General features: G+C 40.0%; 1 protein-coding gene across 2 annotated transcripts in view; it reads right to left on the bottom strand.

The window, feature by feature from the left end:
* Positions 1–19894, bottom strand: part of Spopl (speckle type BTB/POZ protein like) — a 52635-nt gene extending 32741 nt beyond the window's left edge. For both annotated transcript variants that reach the window (XM_042683436.1, XM_042683437.1), the window contains exon 1: positions 19604–19894. The gene's annotated coding sequence lies outside the window, so the exon portion shown is untranslated. The remainder of the gene's footprint in view (positions 1–19603) is intronic.
* Between the last annotated feature and the right edge of the window lie 5885 nt (positions 19895–25779).

Below are 25779 nucleotides of genomic sequence, written 5' to 3'. Positions count from 1 at the left end.
CCACAAAGAAATCTGAAACACACACAGGATGCTGTGAACATATGGCAAAGTTTGTTTGTCAACACTAGTTTCAAGTTCTGAAAACTGAGTAAGCTCTACAATGCAGGTAATTACTTTTCTCTAAAGAATAGCAACATCATGGGGCTGGGAAGATGGCTCAGTGGTAGAGTGCCTTGCATGCATGAGGCCCTGGGTTCAATTCCCCAGCACCACATAAGCAAAAAGAAAAAAAGCCAGAAGTGGCGCTGTGGCTCAAGTGGTAGAGCACTAGCCTTGAGCTGAAGAGCTGAGGGACAGCGTCCAGACACAGAGTTTCAGCCCCACGACCGGACCCAAAAAAAACAAACAGAATAATGAATGAACACAATCACCTAGGTAGGTAGTCAAGTAAGATCAAGTACAGTAAAGCAATGTGTAATTAAATGTTTGGGATTTCAGTGTTGCATACTTGATAAAATAATAAAGCCTACAAAATTTATCACTTGAAAATCACAGTATTTTTTTCCATATTTAGCAAGTTAGGTAGAAATACATCATTTGTTAAAAGTCAGTAAATGAAGCTAGGAAGCTATCATTTTCATGATAATCTGATTTTCCATAAATAAAAATTAAATTTGCTTTATATACACACTTTAACCAACAGGTAAGACATCGTGTAGATTTTGTGAAAATATACAGGCCTCTGTTCCACTTCCCCTGAGCATATGAGGAAAGGAACCAATCTATTTTGAAGAAAACACCCTGCCAATAGTGGCTTAAGCTCCTACTTGCTCCTGATTATGAAATATTCCCAATCCCTGGTCAGCTGACCATACTTGAACACTCATAACAGAGTTTTTGAAAATCTTTCTTTAAAGCTGGGCATGACGGTACATGCCTTTAATCCCAGCATTTGCGAGGTTGAAGGCAAGAGGATCATGAAATCAAGGCCAGTACCCTGTCTCAAAAACAAATTTCTTTTATACCAAGATAAAATATAACTTTATTGATTTTACTCATGGGTATTAGGAAACACAGTTATTCTTTCCAGTGACTACTCTTTTAAGCAGTTAATAATTGGTGTTATATGTTTCCCAAGTCGTTTTAAACACCAGATCAAATATCTTCATTTCACGCATTCTTTTACACTTCTTGAGTTTTGATCCTTTATGATATGGTCATGTTGTTGACTTATTAAACATGTTTACTTCACATTCACCAGAATGGCTAAAAAATTAGATAATATGAAACAAATGTTGCCTAATTATATGAGGTTAGAAATTCATGCAGCCACTTTTCTGAGTATTTTTATTAGCACATATTAGTTTCACAAGGGGGTTTCATTATGATATCCCCATATAAGTATATGACATATTCATTCATCCTTCCTCTTAAAGCAATTTCAACATGTTTAGCATTCTATTTTCAACCACATTTACCTCTCTCCTTTCATCTTCCCCACTGGTACCCACATCCAAACAGGTTCTATTTTACATTGCCATTTTTTCCACCTGGAACTGAAGTTTGAACTCAAGACCTCATGCTCTCGAACTCTCTTAGTTTTTCCACTAATGACTGACACTCTACCACCTGAGCCATGCTTCCACTTCCCTTATTCTGCTAGTGATTTGCAGATAACAGTCTCTTGGATTTACCCAGGCTGGTTCTTAACCACAATTCCCAGATCTGAGCATTCTAGGTAGCTAAGGTTATAGGTATTATCCACCAGCACCCATCTCTGCCATTTCTTTTTAAGGACTAGATTCTGCATATGAGAGAACATGTGAAATTTTCTTTTTGGTGCTCCTTATTTCACTTAACACAATCATATCTAGTACGATCCAGCATTATTCACATTTCAGCTGAATAATATTCCACTTCACATGCACATGTATGCACACATACTTTATTCCAATGATAACTGGAAAACTATTAAAAGACTATACAATCTTTAAAAATCACTTAATTCTTAAAAAAAAAAGAAATTACTGGAATAAATGGCCATTATGTAACGTTAAAAAGAGGTCAATTCAGGGGGTGGGGAGGAGGTGGGAGAAGGGAAGAGAGGGTAAGGGGAAACAAAGAAAGAGGCAACAATGCTTGATAAGAAATGTACTCGTTACCTTGCCCATGTAATTGTAACCCCTCTGTATGGTATTTTCACAATAAAAAAAATTTTTTTTAAAGAGGTCAATTCTCCAAGAAGACATACTAATTCTTAATGTGTATGCTGTGAGCAGAAAGCATCTAGATGTGAGAGAAAAACTTAAGAGAATTGTACAAATAGACATGAATACTCGTCACCCCTCTAGCAAAAGTGGGCTGATCCAGGACAGTCCAGTGAGGACACAGAGGAACTCGACACTAACATCAAGTACATACAATGGACGTTGACAGATAACTTCTTTTAAAAAAGCAGCAGAATAGTTTTCTCAATACCACATGGAACATTCATCACAACAGACCTAACTCCAAAAACATACCTTAGAAATGATGGTAGGTCTATTCAGACTATAGTAGAATTAAACTAGAAATCAACATATAGCTGAAAAATCCCCAAGACTTAAAGATTAATCACACTTCTAGAAAACATAAAATTCAAAGGAGAAATATGAAAATACTTTAAGGTAAATGGGAATGAAAACACAACTTATTAAACTTTGTGGAGTGTAGCAAAAGCACCTCTTGGCAAATAAGTAACAACAAATGTACATAGCTAACTCTGTTTTTATGGGTTGAGTGCTCACGGAGTAAAAACAACCACAGATTGGAAGTATTTGAAAAACAAAATCACCTCTATACTGAACACTCTATATAACTCTATACTGAACACTACAAACTTTTTTCCCTTTGTTTTATTTATTTGTTATTTAGGTAGTACTGGTGTTAGGACTCAGGGCCTAACCCTAGCTGGGCTCTACCAGTTGAGCCACACACTTAGTCCTTTTTTGTTCTACTTATTTTTGAGATAAGAGTTTTATCTGTTTGCCCAAGGATGGGCTTGGACTTCAATCTTCTTATATATGATTCTGAGTAGTGGAGAATACAGACTTGTATCACAATACACAGCTTACTTGTTGAGCTGAGATCTCACTTTCTAATCCTGAGCTGGCCTTAAACTTCAATTTTCTCAATCTCCACCTCCTAAGTAGCTGGGAAGAGTTTCTCATCATTATTCTCTAAGCAAGTAATATAGTATAACAATTATTTACTTAGGATTTACACAGTGATCAAGAATTACAGTGATCTAAAATTGTTTTAAAGTATGGGGGTACATGGGTTATAAGAAAATCCTATGACCTTTAAATAAGGGACTGGAGTACTCACAAATTCTGGTATACACAGGGAATCCTTGAACCAATTCCCATGATACCAGAGTTGATAGGTTTAAGTAGGCTGAGATCTGAGGACTAAAGTTCAAAGCCATCCCAGGCAAGAAAGTCTCTGAGATTCTTATCTCCAATTAACCAGCAGAAAACTGGAAGTAGAGTGGTGGCTCAAAGTGGTAGAGCACTATCCTTGAGCACAAAAGCTCAGGAATAGAGCCCAGGCCCTGAGTTCAAGCCCTAGTAGTGGCGCACGTGCACACACACATACACACACATAAAAATAGTAGTAATATAAATTGGATATACGACATTATGTTAAAATTAAGAATTTTGGTTGAGGAAGTGGTGTTGTAGCTCAAGTGGTGGAGCGCTAGCCTTGAGGTGAAGAGCTGAGGGACAGCACCCAGGCCCAGAGTTCAAGCCCCATAACCGACAAAATTTAAAAAAAAAAAAAAAAAAAAAAAGAATTTTGGTTGATCAGAAAATGGCATTGAGAAATCAAAAGGTGGGGCTGGGAAGGAGGCTCAGTGGTAGAGTGCTTGCTTTGCATGCATGAGGCCCTGGCCCTAGCAAAGAAAGCTAGAAGTGGAGCTATGGTTCAAGTGGTAGAGCGCTAACCTTGAGCTGAGAGCTGAGGGACAAGTGCCCAGGCCCAGAGTTCAGGCCCCATGACTGAATAACCACAAAAAAGAAATCAAAAGGTAAGTCTTAAAGTGAGAGAAAATAGCTGTAATATGCATTAAAGATTCAAATGCAGAAAAAAATATTTCCTACAATTTTTTTTTGGTCAGTCGTGTGGCTTGAACTCTGGGCCTGGGCGCTGTCCCTACGCTCTTCAGCTCAGAAGAGCACTCCACCACTTGAGCAACAGCGCCACTTCTGGTTTTCTAGTGGTTTATTTGAGATAAGAGTCTCACAGACTTTTCTGCCTGGGCTGGCCTTGAACCTCCATCCTCAGATGTCAGCTTCCTGAGTAGCTAGGATTACAGGTGTGAGTCACTGGCACCCGGCTACAATCATTTTTAAAAGGACATATATTCTAATTTTAAAAAATTATATATGTGTGTATAGGCAAAAGACTTGACCCAGTGCTTCACAAAAAGGGATATCCAGATGGCCAGTAAGCTTATAAAAATGTATACAATATCATTCATCATCAGAAATGAAAGAATGCTAAAGCTACAACTTTTGTTGTACAGCCAAAATGAAAAGAAATGTAATCACTACATTACTTACGTAACTGTAACCCCTTGGTACATCATCTTGACAATAATATTTTTTTAAAAAGAAAGAAAAAGACTGAAAAAAATATTGAAAGAGTAGTCAGGGAGTTAGGAGTTTAAGATGTCTTTACAAAATAGCTGGCACTATCCACTAGGGCTGAACACAGGTTTACTCTATGATTCACTAATTCACACTTATGCATACAGACATGTACATAAACATCTAGTTCATGGCATCAGTACCAATAGTAGCAAAACCTGGAAACAAATATACATCAGTCCAGACACCAGTGGTTCATCCTGTAATCCTAGCTACTCAAGAAGCTGAGATCTGAGGATCACAGTCTGCAACCAGCCTAAGCAGGAAAGTCCATGAGATTCTTACCGCCACCCCCTGTTTTCACTGTATTTGATGTTAGAATAATTGGTGGAGGGGAAGGGAACAAACAAATTGTTTTAATAGGGACACAGGTGGACCCATTGCAACAATGAGATGTACAAGATATTATGTTGAAAAACAAATTTTACAACTTGGGGGGAGGATGGGATGGGAGTGCAGGGATGGTAAGGGAAACAAAGGAGGAAGCAACAATGTTTGACAAGAACTGTACTCATTACCTTGCTCATGTAATTGTGACCCCTCTGTAGGGTATTTTCACAATCAAAAAAAAGCTGGAGGTGAGCTGTGGCTCAAGTGGTAGGGTGCTAGCCTTAAGAAAGAAAAGCTCAGGGACAGTGTCCAGGCCTTGAGTCCAAGGCCCAGGACCAACAGAAAAGACTGAGAATCAAACATCTAAGCTTTCACCTTAGGAAACTAAGGAGGAAAGGAGGAGAAAGCTGGGTGGCTCATGCCTGTAATCCTAGCTGTGCAGAAGGCTGAGACCTGAGGATAGCAATTTGAAGCCAACCTAGGTAGAAAAGTTTCCATCAGACTCTTACCTCCAGTTAACCATTCAAAAACCATAAATGGTGCTGTGGCTCCAGTGGTATAGTGCTAGCCTTCAGCATAGTCTCAGGGACAGTGCCCAGGCCGGCCCTGAGTTCAAGCCCCACAACCAATTTAAAAAAAAAAAAAAAAGAAGAAAAGAAAAGGAGGAAGAAAAGAAGGGTAAAAGAAGAAAGGTAGAAGAAAAGGAGGAGATGGAACAACAAAACAACTACAACCAGCAAGAGTGAATTCAATATTGGAAGAAATAAAAATTAAGAGAAATCAATGAAACTGAAAACAAAATTATCAAAAGAAAAATCAGTAAAAATCAAATGCTGATTTCTTTAAAAGACTGGTTAGTCACAGGGCGCTGGTGGCTCACACCTATTATCCTAGTGACTCAGGAGGCTGAGATCTGAGAATTGCAGTTCAAAGCCAGACCAGGCAGGAAAGGCCAAGAAACTCTTATCTCCAATAAACCACTCAGAAAACCAGAAGTGGTTCAAGGTAGAGTACTAGCCTTGAGCTGAAGAGCTGAGGGATAGCACCCAGGCCCAGAGTTCAAGCCCCATGACTGAAAAAAAAAAAAACAAAAAACAGCTAATCTAAGAAAATAAATGAATGAATAAATAAGATACAAATTGCTAAAATAATTGAAAAATAAATATTGAGAAATAAAGAAGGAAACACCACAACCGATGCATGAAGATTAAATAGATAATATAACCAGTTCTATTTGATGCCCTACATGAAATGAATCAATGCATGGAAAACACTACCTGAAAATTTCACACAAGAAAAAATACCAATCATTAAAAAGGTTTATGACCTATTAATGAACTAGATTAATAACCTTTCAAAACAAAGTACCAAGAACAGTCACTGGAGAATTCCATCAAATGTTAAAAAATAAATTATACCACTTCTTTAGAACTGAAGCACATCAAATTCTTCCTGACTCATTCATTATATGAAGCTAGCATCATCCTAATACTAAAATCAAACAGAAATACAAGAAAACTTCAGATGAATTTTTCTGAGGAGCAGAAAAAAAAAATCCTTCAACAAAATATTGTGAATTAAAATATATTTAAAAAACTACAGAGTTCTCAATTATCACAGTAACACAGACTGGTCCAATATTTCAAAATTAACAAGATTCTATACCAACACATTCAACAGATTAAAAAGAAATCCTTATGATCCTATCAATATATGCATAAGAAGCATTTTATAAAATCCAACAACTCCCTTCATAATAAACATCAGGAACACTGGGAACTTCCTCAAGTTGATTCAGAAAGAAAACCTACAAAATTTTCTCTGCTAATATCATATTTAGTGGTGAGAAACTTGAAGCTTTTCCATGAAAATCAAATAAGGAAAGGATGTCTCATCTCACCACTACTTTACTATATTGTCCTAGAACAGGGGGTTGAGAATAGAATAATGATTGTAAAGAAGGAAATGTAATGTATACATTTAAATGTGTGCATGTAAATGTGAATGTGAATGTACATATATGAATTAGAAAATAACTACTTCAATGAACAACTGTGTAAAGGTTAATGAATACAAAACTAACATATGAATATCAATTACTTTCCCTATTCCTATTTCTTACCTGCGATAAAATATTAAAATCTGGAAGTAGGAGTACCTCATCATTTACATTAGCTCTGAAAACTGAAATATTAATTTTAAATAAAAATCTAATAAAAATATGAGCTCTATATGAGGAAACTACAAAACTGATTAACAAAATCAAAGAACTAAATAAATGGAGAGATATTACAAATTAATGAGTAGAAATGAGGTAAGATAAATGAGAAGATAGGGAAACAAATGTTAATAAATATTTAAAGGGTCAGACTAAGACATTAAAGCCAAGAAATAAAAACTGAAAAACTCTGCCCTCCCATCATCTACTTTTCAATGTTAAGTTACAAGAATAAGGTGATATAAAGGAGTTACCTACATCTAACCTTCCCCTTTGAGATATTAAGAAGATATAAACCCTACACAATCAGATAAAGAAACAGAACTGGAATTCAATTCTGGTGGAAGGAAGGAAGGAAGGAAGGAATCAAGGAAGGAAGGAATAAAGTAAGGAAGGAAGGGAGAAAGGGAGGGGGGGAAAAACGGGGAAGAGGAAGGAGAAGTGAGAAAAAGAGAATGAAGTTGTTGTCCCTGGGTAAGCCTAAATAACATCTGCATGCTTTAGAATAAACAGCACTCAGCCATCCAAAACCAATCTCTAAGAAGTCAATATTGCTCTAAGCCACTAGTATACCAACTTGTTCAACCACTTTGGAAAGCAGTATGGAGGTTCCTCAAAAGACTCCACAAAGCACTCCCCTATGACCCAGCAATCCCACTTTTGGGCATTCACCTGAATGATCACAAACAAGACCATACTAAAGCTACCAGCACGACTATTTTATTGCAGCATTATTTACCATAGCTAAGATATGGAACCAACCCAGATGCCCCTCAGTAGATGAATGGATCAAGAAAATGTGGTATATATACACAATGGAATTCTATGCCTCCAACAGAAAGAATGACATTGCCTCATTTGTTAGGAAATGGAAAGATTTGGAAAAAATTATATTAAGTGAAGTAAGCCAGGCCCAAAGAAACTTAGGTCCCATGGTTTCCCTTATTTGCAATAACTAGTATATATCTGAGACAAGTAGAAACGGGCAGATGAGTTGATGTTAAGCGAAATGAACCCCAAGATAAGGACTCAAATGGTTTTTCTTTGCTATTGTTTCTAACATATTTATAAGATGATTTCTTTGTTGCTTTGTATGTCCCTCTCCCACAGTATAACCCGTTTTCACTGTATTTGATGTTGGTATAATTTGGGGAGGGGACGGGGAAAAAACAAATTGATTAAATAGGGATATAGGTAGACCCATTGCAACAATGAGATATACAAGATAGTATGTCGAAAAATGAACTTTACAACTTTACCTTGCTCATGTAATTGTAACCCCTCTGTACAGTATTTTCACAATAAAAAAACTTAATAAAAAGAAAGTATAAAGATGATAGATATGAACTATCACATTAAAGTATGTAAATAAATAACACACTGGGACATGATAAATTATACAGGTCTCTAGACATTCACAGAGAGAAAGCCCAAAGAAGGATATTCTTAGAAGAGGATCAAAGGCAAAATAGCTATGTGCATCTGATCATATAAAATAGTATTTATCCAAATGAACTCTAGGAAATGGAAATAAGAGTTTTTTTCTTAGTTTGTCACTGTTTTTGTTCTCTTTTCCTCTTGTTCTGTTTGTTCATTTGTCTGTCTTTAGGAGGATAAGGAGGAACAAAGAAATGGTGGGACAGAGGATGAACAAACGCAACAGTGATACTATGTTGAAAATGTGGACACTATGTTGAATATGAACTATACAACTTGTGGACAGTGAAAGCAGGGAAAAGCTGGGAGGGCGCCAGGGAAGGTTGACATTATTTAAAAAGAAATGTACTCTTGCTGGGCACCAGTGGCTCACACCTGTAATCCTAGCTACTGAGGAGTCAGAGATCTGAGGATTAAAGCCAGACTGGGCAAGATCAAAGCCAGATCAAAGCCAGACTGGGCAAGGAGAGTCATGAGACTCTTAACTCCAATAAACCACTAGAAAACTGGAAATGGCACTGTGGCTCAAGCGGTAGAGTGCTTGCCTTGAGCTGAAGAGCTGAGGGATAGTGCCCAAGTCGAGTTCAAGCCCCATGACCAACCAAAAAAAAAAAAAAAGAAGAAATGTACTCTTATCTATCTATTTAACTATAACCTCTGTACATCACCTTCACAATAACAATACATATATATACTTTTTAAAGAGACTGCATAATGTCTTTACTTGTATTTCCTGCTTTTTACTTTGTCTCCATTTCTCACTATTTTAACTTGTATACTAAAATAAATCCTTGTCAAAACTTCTAACCTTGTGAGATTCTCCTTGTTATGAAATACAGTAAAATTCTTTTCATATGTGGACCTCAAAAGCTGAGGAAAGGTGGGGTGCTGGAGGCTCACGCCTGTAATTCTAGCTAGTCAGGAGGTTTAGATCTGAGGATTGCGATACAAAAGCCAGCCCAGGCAGGAAAGGTTGTGAAACTTTTATCTCCAATAAACCACCAGAACATTGGAAGTAGTACTGTGGCTCAAGTGGTAGAGTACTAGCCTTGAGCTGAAGAGCTGAGGGACAGCATTCAAGCCCAGAGTTCAAGCCCTATGACTGACAAAAAAAGAAAAAAAACCAGCTGAGGACATCCCTCAGCCCTCATCTGAAAACAGAAAGACTATACTGATATCAGTTCTCAACCTGATCTAGATTCAAAAAATCCCAGTCCAAATAACAGCAAATTCTTCTTGGAGTTATCAAGGAACTGATTCTATGGAAGGCAAAAGCCCCAGAAAAGCCAACACTGAATTCAGTCGGAGGAATGACACAACTTCACTTTAATATTTAGTAAACATCTACAACAATTAGGACAGTAATGTACTGATGAAAGGATAACTCAACAGAAGTGAAACAGACCACACAAGTGTGATTAACCAATCTCTGATAAAGGAAAAAGGTAACATAATGAAGCAAATACTGTTATAAGAGTGAAAACTATTGTCTACTCTCAATCAACACAGGACACTTCAGTAACCAGATGTGATGGGGAAAGTGGAAGCCCAAACCTGCAGGCTAAAGAATGGAGTCTAGTTCAAGAATTTTTATGAAGCTTGATTTTCAGCATAACCCAGAGGTCCAGAGGTGGGGCCAAAAGCTCAAATCCTCTAATGAGTCCTCCAGGTGACTGACCTCATCTTGAGATTATCTAGGGCACTGGACTCTTATTTACCTCATGAGCATGAACTTTAGTTATCAAGGTGGGTCATTATGAATAAAAGATAAGTCTTACTGCTCTGAAAAATTCAAGTGCTTTAAGAGCTATCTGTGACAAAGAAATGTGTTTCACAATACACAATAGTCTTTTCCTAAATGGTACTGCAACAACTAAACATACACAAAGTAAAATTTTTTTTTAAAAACCTAGACACAGATTTTACACTCTTCACAAAAACTATGGGTCATATACCTAATTGTAAATGCTAAACTATCCTAATAGAGAAGAAAACCGTCAAAATAATGAAAAGACAAGGTACAGACTACTGAAAATACTTGTAAAGAATACAACTAATAAAGATTTATAATATAAAATATATAAATTCAACAATAAGAAGTCAACTGAAACATGAGTACTACCTTAATATACACTTTAGGAAGGAAGATATATGTATATCAAACATGGACATGCAAAGGCTCTAAACATCACCAAGGAGAGTCACCAAGGAGATGAAAATAAAAACAATGAGATACCCCTATACATTCATTAGAATGGCCAAAATAGAACACTCACAACACCTAACAGAGAAAAGGATGTGTCACTGTAGGAACTTTCTGACTTGCTCATGGGAATACAAAATGACACAAGTACTTTGGAAGATAGTTTAACAGTTTCTCACACAACTAAATACACTCGTACCATCTAGCAATTATTACCTACAGGATTTGAAATTTCATGACTACACAAAACCTTACACAAGGCTGTTCACAGCAGCTTTCTTTTTATAACTGTCAAAACCTTGAAGCCACCAAAAAATCTTTGCTAGGACAAATAATGTATGGTATATCCAGTCACTATTGTGTTTCTCAGAATAAAAAAGAATTACCTACAAAGCCATAAAGAAACACAGTGGAAATGTAAATGGATACTAAGTGAAAGAAGCTAATATGAAAAGGGCAACACTGTATGATTCCATCTATACCGCATCTTGGAAAGGTCAAAAGAGATGATAATGATAAAATAACAATAGTAATAATGATAATTAGTCAGTGGTCACCAGAGATTGAGTAGAGAGAGAGAGAGATGAAAGGCATGTGTGCATAAGCGTGGGCTTGCTAGTACCAGGGTTTGATTTAGAGCCTAAAGATTTGTTTGCTTACTCATAGCAACCACTCTATACTTGAGTACAATTCAAGTCAAGGGTTTTTCTGGTTAATTAAAGATGGAGTCTAAAGGATTTTTCTGCCCAGGACAGCTTCAAACATCAATCTTCCATGTCTCAGTTTCCTGAGTAACTAGGATTACAGGCATGGGCCACTGGTACCAGGCTCACAAAGAGGGTTTTTAAGGGGAGTAATCATACTCTGTAGGATACTGTAATGGTAGACACATAGCCTAAATTTATCCAAATCCATAGAATACATAATTTGATGACAAAAAAAATCTGCTAGACTCTATGTCCAACTAAAGAGCTAAAATATAGGGAAGAAGTGTGGTTCAAGGTGGTAGAGGTAGCCAAGTAAGCAAACTGAGTAAGTGCAAGACCCATGATTCAAATCCCACTTCCGGAAAAAAAATCAAAACCCAAAAAGTTCATGTCTTTACTTGGGAGAGGACACAAGAGGTAAGGCACAAAAGTGTTTTTATACAAAATTTTAAAAAAGTTAAATTTCCTTCAGAAAACAAAGTATCTTCTTTGATTAAAGAAAAGAAAAACTTCTTTTAAAATGTTTTGTGTTACTACCTTTCAGACTACAACCTTTTAGATGTGTATTAACTATGAAAAGAAATAACCTTTTCTTTGGTTTTCATTATCCTGAATCATTTGTATTCCTCCATCTATTAAAGGAAGAAAGTAAGCACAATAATTCCATAGCAGTGGGATGGAGGTCATATTTTTTAAACATATTTACATAATTTGCACAAAGGACCACTCCCATCATAGTTCCTCCTCTGGCATCTCTAAAGACAAGCGGAGTTTGAGGCAAAGGATTATACACTGAGGATAATGTACAGGGAATAGTGCTTTTTGATATAGCCCAGGCTAGCCTCAAGATCCTTTGGCCTCAGCCTCCAAATATGGGGATTTCTGTCTTGTAGTTTATCTGATTTGGGGAAAGGAGAATCACAGAAATGGTGGGACAAAAGGCAAACCAATAGAACAATGATACTTACTAGATACTACCTTGGAAATGAACTTCATAACTTCAGGAGGAAGGGGACCAGAAGAGGGAAAAGTGGGAGAAAATGAGGGAGGGGGTAACACTGTTCAAAAAGAAATGTACTCATTACCTGACTTCTGTAACTGTAAAAAAACAAAAAACCAGCATACCTGTGGTAAGTGGCATTGTGGATCAAAATGGTGGAGCACTAGCCTTGAGCAAAATCACTCAGGAACATCATTCAGGCCCTGAGTTCAAGTTCCATGACCAACAAATAATGATGATGATGATGAAGAAAGAAGAAGAAAAAAGAAAGATGAAGCAGCAGCAGCCGCAGCCGCAGCAGCAGCAGCCAGGCACTGGTTGCTCATACCTATAATCCAGCTACTCAAGAGGCTGAGATCTGAGGATCACAGTCCAAAGCCAGCCCAAACAGGAAAGTCTGTGTGAGACTCTTAACTCCAATTAAATCCCAGAAAAAGGTGGAGGTGGCACTGTGGCTCGGGGTAGAGTACTAGACCTGAGCAAAAGCAGCTCAGTGATAACACCCAGGCCCAAAGTTCAAGCTCTGGGACAGGTAAAAAATAATAAAAATAAAAAGTATACCAGAGGCTAATGCCAGTAATCCATAATCCTAGCTACTCAGCTGGCTGAGATGTAAAGATGGAGGATCAAAGCCTACGCTGGCTAGAAAGTCCATTAAGATTTATTTTCAAGCCGGGCGCTGATGGCTCACGCCTGTAATCCTAGCTACTCAGGAGGCTGAGATCTGAGGATCACGGTTCAAAGCCAGCCCGGGCAGGAGAGACCATGAGACTCCTATCTCCAATAAACCACCAGAAAACCGAAAGTGGCGCTGTAGCTCAAGTGGCAGAGTGCTCGCCTTGAGCTGAAGAGCTGAGGGACAGCGCCCAGGCCCAGAGTTCAGGCCCCATGACCGACAAAAAAAAAAAAAAAAGATTTATTTTTCAATTAACCAGAAAAAAAACAGAAGTGGAATTATGGCTCAAGCAATAGAGCATCAACCTTGAGCAAAAAAGCTGGGGGGGGGAGGAGGAGGGGGAGGAGGAGGAAGAGGAGGAGAAGAAGTAGGAGGTAGCAGCAGCAGAGGCAGAGGAGGAGAAGGGAAAAGAAAAAAAAAAGAAAAAATATATACACCACCACACCCAGGTGTTTAAAACTGCTAGCTTCTATCTATGTCAAATTCAGTCTCACATAATTGTATTACACAATTCAGAACATGCTAATAATTAGGATGAATAGGCATAATATATGAAAACCATAAAGTTCTTTTATAAGTATTTAGTAAGACCTACAAAGCTAAAAACAGGGGAAAGGCAAAAAACAAAAGGAATTAAAGTCAGTAAAAAAATGCAAAATAAAAATTTGAAAGTCATAATTTTCTTAACATAAAAGGTAAATGAAGACTACCTTAAATCGGAATAACATCAGGAATTTCAGTAGCAAATTTTAAGAGTTTATTATTTTAAGCCAGATGCCTTCTATCCCATTTGTTGATTTTTTAAAATCCATTTTGCTGGTTATGGTGGCTAAATAGGCTATATAATTTCAGCACTTGGAGGATTGGAAGTTCATAGACAGCCTGGCCTCACAGAAACCCTGTCGAAAAAAGAGGATGGCAGTTCAAAGCTAGCCAAGGCAGGAGAGTCTGCAAGCTTGTCACCTCCAATTAACCACTAAGATGTCAGAAGTAGACATGTGCTCATATAGTACAGTGCTTAAAAAAAAAAAAAAAAAAAAGGTCAAGGATAGTGCCCAGCCTCTGAATTCAAGCCCCAGGTCCAGCACAAGAAAAATAAGCAAACAAATAAATAAAACCCATTATCTTCATTGCTTCTTTTAATTCACTATTTCTTATTATTGACTTTATTAAAGTTTCACAACTCCTGTGTTTTCAGACTTTCTGAAATACCATTTCTCTATACACTGTCACTGCACTGCCCTCTCTACCTAGTTCTAGTTGTCTTTTAGGAATACTCTGCCACAGTGCCATTTTCTTTAAAAAGACTTTCCTGACATCCCTTCTCTGTGCTTCAAGGCAAACCCTGAGTACACTGTTATGACAGCATTACTCACATTAGAACATCTTGTGTGTCCATTTCACCTAGTCCCGAGTTTTAATCACACACCTTGAAGTCTAGAATTCAGTGTCTTATCAATAGTGGGTCTTTCCCCCTTACAACTTACGAATTCAGAGTTATTTTTAAATGTTTAATGTATGTATAGAATACCCAGATGGTGATAAACAGGAACACTGGTCTGAGCTCAAAAAAGAAGGCATAGCTCATGCTATAGATGTAATTTTATTCTAAATTTAGGGTTGTAGCTTTGGCAGTTTAAAACATAATTCATCATCAAATAGACTACTGAGAAACTCAAATTGTTTCTGCATGTTGCTAAATCCAAAGCACACTTTGCTGATTTCTCAGCTGCACTCAAAATAGCTGACTGGCATTCCCATCTTTTTCATGTAATCTATTCCTTGGTTTCAATGATGTCATCCAAATTTTCCTTGAACCTCTTAGTTACTCCTTCTCAGTATCCTTTTTTACTTTTTTCCCCCAATATATAAGTACTCTAGAACCATTAGGTCAAGGCTCAAGCCGTCTTATCCTCTAGCTTTTTTTTCCCCAAGCACTCTTACCCTCTACTCCAAGGCATTAATTAAACTATGTGCTGACAATTCCCAAATTCATCTCCAATTCAAATCTTTCTTGATATAGAAACTACTTGTAGACATCTATTTCTCTCTCTCTCTCTCTCTCTCTCTCTCTCTCTCTCTCTCTCAAGCGTAATGTTTCAAACATTAATACCTCTCCTTTCCTGATACTACTTAATTAAAATCCTGCTCTGCCTCCAGTATTCCCTACCTTAGGGATAAGAATCACCCTCTTTTCCTTAGGCTGCCAAATATAATCCATTAGCAAATCAATTTTAAGTCCCAAATATTATCAAATTGGGCTACTTTATCACCAACACTGCTACCCTGAAGTAAGGTTCCATCATTCCTCAACTACTCCCTCCATCCTCCATTGTGCTAAGGATGAAACCCAAGTGGTGCTAGAGATAGAAGTCACAGCCTTGAATTCTTGTAAAGGCTACTAAGTAAATGCTATTCCACTGAGCTATCTCCCCAGCCCTTTAACTTACTTACGTCTGAACTCAATACCAATGTCTGTTCTGCAAGCTAATAAATTGGCCCATAAGCTAAGAAACGTATCAATCTGACACACCAACGCATATATTTTAGTAAATGTTACTAAAGCACCAATACAAGTCAGAAACAAAAATAAAACTGGTCTTTCATCACAGGTAACTTTGAGAAGCATGGACCCAACTCTTCTCCCTGCATGAGCCTTTTACCGATTTGCCCTCTACCTAGCAACCAATGGTATTTTTAAAGCAAAAAAGAAATTCTAAGTAATTTATTGGGTAGCTTAACATTCTCTACTGACTTGCTTTTGCTCTTAGGCTTAAATACAAAGTGCTTAGCATGGATATTGGCCGTTGTGATCTACTCTGGTCTCACTTCCCATAAAACTACTCTAACATGCTAAGGTCCACCGTTCCAGAAAGGTGAAATAACCAACATCACTGTGTTACTACAGTTCACTCTACATTTCAGACTAAAAGTCACTTCTACAGAGAACCATTCCTTAATGGATTAGTGGGCTACACTGTTTACAATCATTTTCCACTGGGGCAGTTATATCTAAATATTACTTTTGTAATGTTTTGTTTGGTTTCTTTATGCCCCAGCTGAGTTCTGTCTACATAAATACAGGTACCATTTTACCATTAATGTGTCACCATCGTCTAGCAGAGTGTCTGGCACAGATGAGCTGTTTAATAAACTTTTGCTAAGAAAGCAAATCCAAACTAGGAAACAAAACAATGAATAGACCACCCAATATACATGTCTACAATATCTAGTCATGTATAAAGCTTGAGATAAAACTGGGTACCAAGTGTTTTACAAAAGTTCATTTTTTCTTTCTCTACACAACCTAAAAGAGATAAGGAAATTCAAGGGTTGATATTAAATTATAAAAAGTAAGTTTCTCATAAACATACAGAATCTTATCTAAAGTAATCACAAGGAAGTGACAAGTGAGAAAGCCCAAAAGAGTGAGAAACAGACTCAGGAGTCATTCTGCCCACTGCTTTGCTCACTGAACTGTACCATTTTGTGGAAGTTGAATGTTTCAAGTTCCTCCTGTGAAAAATGGAGATAATAAAATCTGCATTGAAGACCACAGAGTCTACAGGTTAGAGGCACGGCTCAGCAGCAGAGTGCCTGTGACAAGCACAAGGCCCCAAGTTCAAAATCTCACTACTGTCAAAGAAACAAACAGGATCACTGAGTTTAAATAAGTTAATTTATAAATATCCTGAAACAGTGCTTAGCAGTGTTTTATAAATATGAGCTATCGTGTTATCATTAATAACATTGCCAATCCTCTCAAATTGTATCTACTTTGTTTACTGCCAGTGCATACTAGAATATAAGTTGAAAAAGAAAGATGCAGAGGTCACATTATTAACGTTATTATTTGACAATTTTCTCCAACCAGGGCTCTGTAGATATTAAGGCCTACAAAGACTGATTTATGTTGACTATTCAGTTCTCTCAAGAACAGTATATAACTAGTACCATTAAAGGTGCTCAAGAGATGAAGTCATTCATTACACACCTTGAATGACTTAAGAGTATTAGGACTGATTTTCAATGGGATCACAGAAGGCCCTCAGGTATCCCTAATGCAAGGCCCACAGCAGGTGTTTTTAAAATAATATTGTTGGAATCTTTACAAACCAGAGGAATCATGTTAAAGCCTAGGCTAACTTTTCTTTACTCCTTCAAAGTTTTCTATAATCTTTTAAAAGCCAGATTCTTAGGGGAGACATTTTTCTTCCAATTGTGCTGCCTGTATTATTCCAAGTCCAATATTCAGAATGGAGACACTAGGAAACCAGGAAGCATTTTATTTTATTTTATTTTTACAGGCATGAGATGGCAAAGGATATTACTTTGTTCAAGGCCAAGGAAGAGTCTTCTCTTCTCAAAGGCAGTGTCACTCAGTATGGAGCACATTGCTTTAGTGGTGCAAAATAATTTTGTGCTAAAAATGGGAAAACAGTTCCATTTCAATACTTACATATGTACTTATTTTACATGTAGGGCAGTTTTTACATATTTTACCTTTTGAATAACAGATTTCAGATTTTTACTTAGATTTTAAGAATATATGAAGTGACATCAAGGAAAATGTAAGCAAATATGGTGAAAAAATTTTAAGTGAATAACATTTGATAATTAAGCAAAGGTATGTAACTATGAATGATTGTAACAAAAGAAAAAGTTAAGTTCTATCTAATGATGGAACATTCAACCTAAATGGGCTTGAGGAATATCCCTCCCACAAGTTTTAAGTGTTTTGTACCACTAAAATTGTTTTGTGTAAAACCTTCACTATCCATTATGGTCAAATTTCCACATGGTTCCAATTCATTCTTTTTCAAAACTATAATCCAGGTTTAGAAGTTCCAAATAGATACCTGAAATAAGAATGAGCATATCTGAGGCTAAACTGTATTTTTCAACTGAGAAGAAAATGCAACTATGCAATAAGGATATACATGTCCTATGTACCAAAAGAGGTATTAAAAAGAAAGCAGCTTTCCGGTACCACCCTTCACTAAGAACTAACCTATCAATAACCAAAACAAGTAAAAGCAGTAATAAAGGTAACATTTATCAAAAGGTAACCATGTGCCAGGCACTGCTCAAAGCAATTTACCTTCATCAACCGGTGTAATCACTACTATTCTGAGGCTTATCAACAGACTCACTTTATAAGACTACTACAGGCCAGAGAAGTTAAACAACTTGCCAAAAGCTAGAGCTGGCAAATGCCAGAGCAGAAATCTTGCAATCACACTACAGAGTTTGAGCTCTTAACCACTAGGCCACATTACTCTCAAGAATGAAGTAATGCCCAAGTCCCCGCCTGGTGAATGAGATATCTATCATTTTCTAAGGTATAACCCTTTCACCACTTTAGTTTGCAGTCCTAGAAACAGTGTAATTTTAAGGAAAAGAAGAGTGAGAAGACTACCATAATCGGGAAAGCGAGGTCCAGGATTGTTAAAATATAGGTAAAATCGTCAGGAAGAATGGCAGGTGGCTGGATGACAGTATTTACAGACCTGAAAGATTAAACAAAGTTAGGAGGAGGAGGTGAATCTCACTTCTAGATTGTGACTACGGTAAGGGAGAAAATTCTTCTAACCCTTTTCCTTTATATCAGCCAGCACACAAACAGGCAAGACCGATAAATAATAACGAGGGGGGGGGGGGGAAGGCCAGTAGCAAGAGATAGAAAGGGGGAAAGTCAAGATCTGGATCTCCAAGACTTGGTCCCTGAGATTGGCTGGCGGCTACATGTGAGAACTCACGAGAAGGCAAGTGTGGTGCTTGGGAGGGGAGGGGAGGGGGGGGGGGGATGGCATGACCACCCAGGCGGAATGTGCACCGCGTGGGTCCGGAGAGCCCAGAGCTCCCCGGCGAACGGACGCAGACCTCGGGGTATTTGGATGAGCACGCATGGGGGGGGGGGGGGTGCGGTTCTTGTGGCTGTGAACAGGGCACGCAGGGAGGGTGGCAGAGCGAGCCAGCAGGCTGGCTGGCGCGGAGCTCCTCTGGGAGGAAGACATTTGGACCGGAGGAAAAGGGGCGAGGCCGGTGGAGAAAACGAAGGGGGAGAAGGGGGACCCTGCTGGGCGGGAGGCCGGGAGATCCAGGAGGGAGGCCGCCATCCCCCCCCCCCCCGGAGAGGACGGGAGTGAGGGGGGGGTGCGGGGAGGAGGGGCGGACAGGAAGGTGGACGGAGGGGAGGACAGAAAGGAGGACCGAGGGGAGGAGGACGAAGGGGAGAAGCGGGGAGGACGGAGGGTGGGGGGAGCCGGGAGGCAGCCCCGGGGCAGGCCGGGGCCGCGCGGCGGGAGCCGGCCGGTTCCCCGCACCGCGGAGGCCGCGGGCGGAGGCCGCGCGGGGACCCTGGCGACGCGGGGCGCGGAGGGAGGGGGGGGGTCACCTACCCGACGTGCGGCGCGGCGGCGCGCGGCCCCGGGCGGCGGCTCCCCTCCAGCCGAGGCGGTGGCGGCCGCGGTGGCCCCGGGAGCCGTGGCTGAGGCGGCGGCGGCGGCGACGGCGGCGGCGGGAGGGGGCGATGGCGGCGAGTCCCTGTGGCGGCCGCCTCTGCCGAGCCGCATCCCTCCTCCCCGGGCTGCCTTCCTTTCCAATCCCCGGCTCCTAAACTTCTTCCCCGGGATAAACAAACCCGCCGCCAGGGGCGGCCGCCTCCGCCGCTCCCGCCCCCGCGCACCCCGCCCCCCCCCACCCCCACCCCGCCCCGGGCCCGTCCGGGCTCCGGCTTCCGAGTTACGACTCCAGCCTCAGCTTGGCCCGCCGAGGCGCGTGCGCGTGCGCGTGCGTGTGCGCGCGGCGGCGGCGGCGGCGGCGGCGGCGCGCCGGCTCTTCCTGCGGCCGCCCTCGCCGGCCACTTCCGGGCTTCCGACTCCACCGCCGGGTTTTGGGAATTGCTCGTTCCACCGGACTCGGGACAGGCTGGGCGCCCGGTGCGGAGAACGAGGGTCCCGGGTTGTGCCCAGCAGGAAAAAGCCTTCCCTACCCGAACAGCCCACCTGGGCCCCTCCAGCGCCACGGAGACGTGCGTGGCCGCTGTCGTGTGCGCGCCCCGGTCTGCCGAGCCAAAGGGGCAAGTTGTTGCTCAACTCTGAACAGCTGAAGCCGACAGCTGCGCGGAGGCCCGGGCGGCGACGGACGGCGGAGGCGCGCGTCGCTGTCCTGCGCCGGGGGATGCTGAGCGGAGGCCCGGTCTGCCGACGCTGGCCGGGGGGTGACCGGCGCCGGCCGGGAAGAGGAGCCGGCCGGCCCCGTCAGCCACCTAGAATTTAAAGGAAGAAAGGGGGGCAGCGACGGAACTTTTTTACTCAGCTCACAGCAAGGAGACACACGTAGGATCTCACACCCCGAAGCGAATCTCTTCAGAGCTGTCCAGGGCCCCACCGTACGTGTGTGTCTGTCCGAGCTCCATTAGACTTCAGCTGCATCAGTTAACATTGATTTGTGTAGACTGGAGTTTGATGACCTCAATGGCAGAGGAAGCAGTCCGACCCTAGAGCCATCCCTCCCCAGCCCTTATTGTTTTGTCAGCTTTTAGTTTAGTTTTGTGGGTTTTTTGTTGTTTCAGATAGGGCCTGAAGGTTTTTGGCCAGGCCAGCCTGAGACCCACATCGTCCACTTCCCAAGTACTGCCATTACAGATCTTTGCCATTACACACAGATCATTAATCCACTCCTTCCCTAGAAAATGGAAAAAGGGATTCAAATAGTATCTACCTCTGTACAATGCACAGACATACCATGTTTTGAGGGGTGATGGAGATGATAGGGATTGAACCTAGGCTCTTGAGCCCATTCCACCATTGATCTACATCCCCATGGTATGACATCTGTTTTTTCATTTGTTTGTTGTTTGCCGGTCCAGGGCTTGAACTCAGGTCCTGGGCACTGTCCCTGAGTCTTTTTGTGCTCTACCACTTGAGCCACAGCACCACATCCAGCTTTTTTTCTGAAAACTGTAGTTCATTGGAGATAAGAGTCTTGTGGAATCTTCTGCCACGGCTGGCTTCCAACCATGATCTTCACATCTCAACCTCCTGAGTCAATAGGATTACATAATGAGCCACTGGCACCTGGCTCGTGACTCAAGTTCATGGTAGAAATTATCTCCTTATACATGCAAAACACTCATAACCAGAAAAACATTAACATCCGAGGCATACTAGAATTGTAAATAAGAACAGACAGAAAAGCTCACTCGAATTAATATATGGCAGTCTTATTCCGTTATTTAAGAAACACATTCTTAGAATATAATCATTTCTAGAAGTTTAAAGAAAGCCATAAAATCAGACTTGACAGTTGCCTTGGGAAGTCTGGGTGTGGTAACACATTTCTTTAATCTTAGGCAGGTGTCTGTGGAAGGATCAGAATCCCAAGCTAACAGGATGAAGTTAGCAAACGACCCTACCTGAAAAACAAACTCAAAGCAAAATGACTGGGGGCATGGCTCACATGGTGGAACACATGCAGATAACCTGGAATTGCATTGTTAGAATGTTTGTGCAGATCAAGGAGCTCTAAAAAAAAAAAAAAAAAAAAAACAATAAAATCCAAGTGTGGAAATGAACACTGAGGAAAAGGGAAGAGGAAATATTAGTACAAATATTTTTACCATCTCCAAATCCCAACTAAGGACACGTTAAAGCTGCCATACTCATTGTGGCTGTGTATTAACTTCATAGTATGTGACCAACTTTTACATAACCTTTTTGACCAAACCTTTTCTTATATAAACCCATCTGTGTTATAATAATCCTTTTTTAACCACTAATCAAATATTATTACACACCAATTGAAAGTTTGGATACATCAACAACTATGATAGGTTGACAGATACTATACTTGTTGATTTATAAATGTCCACAGTAAGAGGCCTTAATTGTTCCTCAGTATGTTCCAGTACAGACTTTTTCCTAACTTTGATCTTGCCCTAAGTGTTACAATATACCTTTTTTTTTCTCCTTGCAGCATTCAATAACCTTATCCAGTAATAAAGGGATAAAATAATGAAGTACTACTGAAGAGTACAGGGCTGGCAAGTAATACTAATAAAAATGTGTTTGACTAATAAAAGGTGAATGCTGGATTACCAATCCATGAAGAACTACCTTTGAGTTTTCCATTTACTGAATACCTATTGAATACCTAGCCCATTACAACATGTTTTCCCTTTTTTGGCTACCATAAGAAAAAAAATATAAATAGATCCCTAAATAACAGTCTGTCACTAGTGAAAATCTTAGTGTGCCATCAGTGTAGTATCAGGCTGTTACTTTTCCTCATCTTAAAATTTCTCCTATGGAACCAAACTCAGCCCTATTTCTGTAAGTTCACACTTGTGATCAGATATTTAAAAATGACATTTGGCTTCTGTAATTAATGTGAAAGGAAAGAAAAGTATAACTCATTTGGAAATTGTGTTTATAAATTTTAGGCCTTTTACATAGAAGAAAACGCTAAAATCCATGTTTCGTAACTTTTTTCGCAATTTGTCATGTGCAAAATTTCATTTACTTTCCCTACGTTTCCATTTCCTTCTACATTTCTGGCTTTTTACTATTCTGGTGAATTTCTAGTCCTGTGGGGATTCTGTCAGGTCTACTGTAAGGGAGATATGTTTGTTTTGTTTTCCTTCTGTCACCATATGAAGAGTAAGGGTGTCCTGCCATTGAAATGGCAGACTAGTACATTTTTATAGCCAGTCAATCAAATACCAATTTTAATCAGGTTTAAAATATTCTAAGGTGGTTAGAATGCTAGTAATTCTAGATTCTGGGCCATTAAATGCCTAAAGGTTTAGAAATGACCATTTTTCAGCTAGGGGAATATATTATGTTGGAAAAGTCTTGGTCACCTTGCTGTTAATTCCCCATTAACAATGCAGTAGAAGAAAAACAAATGTATATGTATATATAAACATAGATTTCATTTTATTTATATATAGGTATATAATATATTTTATGTACAAATATTTATGTATATCTTCTATAAGATTTTCCAAAGATTCCACATCTCCTAGGCATTCCCTAAGGGCCAGCACCTAAGTTACTTACCATAGTTGTACATCTTTGAGTATCCCAGAATCTAAATGGTCATGGTTGCCATAAATATTCTGAAATTTCTCTATGAGTCTTTCTCTCTTTTCCTGGTGCCCTGGCCGTGCTCCTTCTCTACTCTCAGGTATCCTGAGAAATTGCAGTTGACTCTGGACCCCAGAGATTGCCCCAAGGAATCCCAGAGCTCTCCAGACACAGGTCACCAGGCTTGCAACAGCCCTAACTGACTCAGTGCAGCTGCCCCATCTCCTCCTCTTTATTTATTTTTAACTTTTTTATAATCTATACTTTTTATTTGCTAAAGTTAATCTTATTTATTTTTTAATTGGGAAATACAATTTCAGTTTAAAGCAACAAATGTAGATAATTGCCATTTACATAGATCCCAGCAGAGTTAACATCTCCCAAAACGGTAGCACAATATTATGGTCAGAATAATAACTATATATGCCTGAGACAAGCAGAAATGGTCAGATAACTTGATAGTAGGTGAAATGAACTCCAAGATAAGGAATCAAATGATTTTTCTTTCTTGCTATTGTTTCTAACATATTTATAAGATGATTTCTTTGTTGCTTTGTATGTCCCTCCCCCACGGTATAACCCCTGTTTTCACTGTATTTGATGTTGGTATACTTTGGGGAGGGGAAGGAAAAAAACAAGTTGTTTAAATAGGGATACAGGTGGACCCATTGCAGCAATGAGATGTACAAGATATTATGTCGAAAAACGAACTTTACAACTTTGGCGCGGGGCGGGGAGGGGGGGGGAGAGGGAGGATGGGAAGAGATGGGAAGGGAAAACAAAGGAAGAGGCAACAATGCTTGATAAGAAATGTACTCATTACTTTGCTCATGTAATTGTAACCTCTCTGTACAGTATTTTCTTTTTCTTCTTCTTTTTTTTTGGGTCCGGTCGTGGGGCCTGAACTCTGGGCCTGGGTGCTGTCCCTCAGCTCTTCAGTCCAAGGCTAGCACTCTACCACTTGAGCCACAGCGCCACTTCCGGCTTTTTTCTTTTTGCTTATGTGGTGCTGAGGAATCGAACTTAGGGCCTCAGGCATGCAAGGCAAGCTCTCTACCACTGAGCCACCTTCCCAGCCCATCTGTACAGTATTGTCACAATAAAAAATATTGAAAAAAAAAAGGAAGAGCGGGGGAAGAATATGGATGTTATAGAATCAGAATGCAGAAATTCCTTCTCTAATTCTGCTCAGTTATCTCAATGTCTCCAGAGCAATGTGTGGAGGCCTACCCAAAGAGATACACCCTTCTCCCTTTCACAACACCTGGTTGTGAAGAATTTATTTAAACTTCTGACTCTGCACTGTATGCTGTGTGGCCACTTTCTCCTCCAACATCCCATCCTCCAAAACCCATTCTCCCCCCAAAAATTGATGCCACTTCACCTCACTTCCCTCTGAAGTTGACTCAAACAATGGCAGCACCTTCTCTTATTTATCTGGATACACAAAGGGACCCTACCTTCAAAGTAATTATCTCTGATTGATATTCACTCAAACTCAGGCTCCAAACTGCCTACAGAGGCATATATAATTAAGCTGTGTTCCCGACTAGCAACCTAGTTGTCTAAGTTTGTGAGGTCTTCCTGAGTTTGTCTTACAGCCAATCAGACACTAAATGAACCTTGGATCCTTAGAGTCTCTTAGCCGGTGTGATCTTTGATTGGCTGATTTTCTGCTACTCTCTCTCCTAAGTTTTACTCACTCCTCATTTCCCTTCTGACACCTCTTTGGTTTAGAAACCAAGCCCTGCTGTCACACTTTTGTCAGTTCTGCATTCATACCACTACACAACAATGAATGGCCAACTGCCTCCAGATGGTTCTCTCTGCTATTCAGAATGGTTTTCTGCCAACCAGTCTGCAGGGTTGGAAGCTCTGGTATGGCCGCTTCCAAAATTAGAAATCAGTGTGCACCATCCCCAGGGGCACTGTGCCTACACTTACCAACACTCAAACAAGCCAGGCTTTGCAGCTATCCCAGACTCACTTCTCAGTCCTCCTCCTCCCCCACCCCTCATGTTTCTGGTCATAAAGATTTGAGCTTTTCCTTTCTACTTGTCTCCTCTTTTCTAGCCCAGCCTTTCTAGCATAATGCTGATCCTCCCCACATGAACAACAACAGGTACAATAAGTTCTAGGCAGGGGCTGCATAAAGCCTGGCTTTATTTTCTCAAGCCTCATCACAGGCTGTCAAACGCTGGAACATGGAGCCATATCCTACATGAAAAGTACAATGTTTTGTCATGAAAAAAGTTAAAGAGATTTATATAATTTCCCTCTTGCAATATTAACTAACTTCACATTACCATTTTCTTTGCATTTTAGACCCAAACATTTTTTTTTCTTCAGCTCTCAAACAACTTGATAACTTATGGGCCCTGTGCATCAAGAAACTGAGCCTTAGAAGATTAAAGGGGGAAAAAAAAGAAAAGTCTGGGAAGGAAAAAGGAAGGTTAATGGTACTTCCCTTGGCCCTGTGCCCATTA

The sequence above is a fragment of the Dipodomys spectabilis genome, unplaced genomic scaffold (assembly GCF_019054845.1).
Source record: "Dipodomys spectabilis isolate Male_0828 unplaced genomic scaffold, ASM1905484v1 ptg000081l, whole genome shotgun sequence".
NCBI lineage: Eukaryota > Metazoa > Chordata > Mammalia > Rodentia > Heteromyidae > Dipodomys > Dipodomys spectabilis.
This window is presented reverse-complemented; position numbering and strand designations above follow the sequence as displayed.